Genomic DNA, 2,997 nt, shown 5'->3' with positions numbered 1-2,997 from the left:
CAAAACTGCAAAACATTCTGAACAAAAACTAAACAATTGTATTATCGCATTATTTTATCTTACAGAAGTTATTTTTCTATTGACAGAGTTTCATTACCACACAATCTTATAGCAAATGTGATAACACAAACCCCTGTACGTTTCCTCGTGATCCAACTCCTCATTCGCCATCACTGCTGGTTCTACTGCACTCTGAGCTGATGTTTCTGGCCTCACTGGAACACTGTCGCTGACTGAAGCTGTGTCTTTAGCAATTTCATCATTTTGGCCTCCCTCTTCTTGTCTCTCTGATTCCTGCATGGGTTTCCTTGGAGTTAAAATGAGAAATAATGGTCATACTCACTTATTTGTGTGCACAACATTATAAGAGAGGCATTTTCCTAAAGAAAAACAAATAAGCTACCCTTTTATTTCTTTATGAAGTACATACCCGTTGCAGCTTAGTCTGTGCAGCTTCATCTCTGAAAAGGGAACTTCCTTCTGACAAGTAATGCAGGGGACAGCTGGACCAGAGGCAGGACGTAAGCTCTCCTGACAACAAATAGCTTTTATTAATGATTCAGTCACCAGTAGGCTTTATTTTGATTACGTAGTAAATCTGTAAATGTACATACACAGTCTAAGGGTAGATCTTGTTGAAGTGGACGTGTGTAGATTGTGGCCTGTCCAATCATCGCAGATGGATCTTTGAGACAGGCAAGTGTGTATCCGGTGCTGGGACATTGAAGCAATGTAAGACTTCGACTTCGAGTAGATCCTGTAATTTTTAGCAGTTTGAAGCCTCCCCCTTCTTGAAGCTTTGGAAACACTTCCATTAGTTTATTTGTTATCACCATGGGATCATTATCATTCCCTAACTGTCATGGTTTGTCTGATAAGTATCAGGACTTCCCAGCTTCCCTGAACGCACCTTTTTTTTTCCCCCACACTGATTGCTAATGCCCTTCACCTGTACGGCGCCCTATAAATACTTGCCTGTGACAGCTTCTCTCCGCCAGATCGTCTTGGTTCTTCCCTGCACGCATCCAGCCGTTGTTCTGCCTGTTTGCCTGCCTGCCTATTGTTGACCTTGTTTTTGGACCTGGATCCCCGTCTCAGCCTGCCCCCTGACTGGTAACTCTGTTTGATTATTGGATTTCTGGATTACTGACCTCTGAACTGATTCTTGGATTTGGATTCTGGATCACGGACTTATCTTCTCTGCCCAGACGCACCCGCTTCTGTGGGCTGGAGACCCTGACCCCCGCCAGTTATTCCTCCACTAACCTGTTCTCTATCCAGCAGTTGTCTACCCACTCCAGCGGTCTCCTGTCTGGCCTTTCCGGTCCTGCCAGTTTACTCTCACCAACTACACTACAGCACCCGGTACGTGAATCTATAATATCCTGCATCTCTGTCACGGACTCCCTGCCTTCTAACACCTGTTCTCATACCCCCACAGAAGAGCTGACCAAGCGAGACCGGATAGAACACCATTACACTTTCTCATTGCTCAAATAAACCATTTTTACCTTTCTCTGGAATACTGATTTATTTGAGTCCAATCTCCCGGTTTGTGACACTAAGAAACAAATTGAAAAAAGGCATAATTTATATTGACTTTTAAAAGTAAGGAAATAAGCTTGTGATAACTATTATTCACATTCTGAAAATCCATAATCCACCACTGCTGACTTGAATATGAACCGGAAATATTAGGACTACATTAAAAAAATATTGGGTTAAACTACAAATAACTTCAATGAGTCAATATACAATAGATTTTTTTTTTTTTTTTTTTTTTTGGTCAATTCCTGGTTTCACACTAACCTGAAAGTGTCACTTTTTGCTCTCCAAGTCCTGAAGCAAGAAGGTCCGCTTTAAGCAGTATACTTGGAACTGTATCCGCCCTGTGGTCAGCCAAACAACAGTGTGTGTGTAGCGTGTTCGCCTAACTTGGACTGCGGGCCGTCTCACCACCTTCCTTCTGGCTCCACCGTTATACGGAGCGAAGAGCCTTGCTACCCAGAAAAACGCCACAGCTGGTTACCAGTCAGCTAAAATAGCCTCAACTTCTATCTTGTGATGTCACTGCTAGCTCAATTTATCTAGCCGATTAGCAAACTGGTTTTATGCTTCTATCATTAACAATGAACGTCTTACACATGACGCATAATGAGCCTACCGAACACATTTTCAGCTCAACTCACAAACTGTTATCTAATTTAAACCACACGTGTCCCGTATAATATGTCGACGATTAGCAGCACAACTGGCTAACATGAAATTAGCTTACCTTGGACAGGTGTAGCTGATGAAGCGGCAGGTGTCTGTTGTGGCTGACTGGCTGGAGCTGTAGGAGTTCTATTCAGAGCTTCCGCCATTAAATTTGCTGCTTCTCTCAGCAGCTCCGGCAACTTTTTGACATTTTCTCCACCTCACACGTTGCCTGATTTTTGGCGGTTGCTATTAAAATTTTGGTCTGTGGGTTTGTTTAACAGAGTATCTAAACCAACGTAGAGGTGAATAACGCCACACAGTGTATTGGAATGTGTTCACTAGCTCTGCATTGATCCATTATCTGGAATGTATTTGTCTGGACTTGTGGAAAGAGCAACCAATCAACCAATGCTGACAGATAAAATAAATTCATGACGCTCTGCCACTGCCAAAATCATTAAATCAATAATTAAATAGATAAATAATTAATTAAACAGTGAAATAATGAAATAGATAAATAATTAATTTAATAATGAAATAATTAACTAAATAATGAAATAATTAATAAAATAGATAAATGATTAATTAAATAGTGAAATAATTAAATAGTGAAATAATTAATTAAATTGTGAAATAATTATATGTTTTTACATATATTAATTTGTATTTTAATTAATTAATGATACATTTAATTACACATTTATGTATTTAATTATCATTTTAATTATTTGATGACACATTTAAGTAATTATTGAATGATATATTTAATTAATTCATTGTGTTACTTTACGTCCTCCA

The 2,997-nt window shown here is 39.3% G+C and overlaps 1 long non-coding RNA gene across 2 annotated transcripts; it reads right to left on the bottom strand.

Annotated features, from left to right (window-relative positions):
- Positions 1-287: 287 nt before the first annotated feature.
- On the bottom strand, positions 288-700 carry LOC121636180. 2 transcript variants are annotated; one of them, XR_006009676.1, is made up of 3 exons: positions 615-700; positions 431-531; positions 288-307 (listed from the first exon to the last, which is right to left on the bottom strand). It is a non-coding gene; the product is annotated as an uncharacterized LOC121636180 (long non-coding RNA). The 2 variants fall into 2 exon arrangements; XR_006009675.1 differs by having other exon boundaries at positions 293-307; positions 404-531.
- Between the last annotated feature and the right edge of the window lie 2,297 nt (positions 701-2,997).

The sequence above is a fragment of the Melanotaenia boesemani genome, unplaced genomic scaffold, assembly GCF_017639745.1.
Source record: "Melanotaenia boesemani isolate fMelBoe1 unplaced genomic scaffold, fMelBoe1.pri scaffold_183_ctg1, whole genome shotgun sequence".
Lineage (NCBI taxonomy): Eukaryota > Metazoa > Chordata > Actinopteri > Atheriniformes > Melanotaeniidae > Melanotaenia > Melanotaenia boesemani.
Note: the sequence above shows the minus strand (reverse complement) of the source record. Positions and strands in the feature narration are given on the sequence as shown.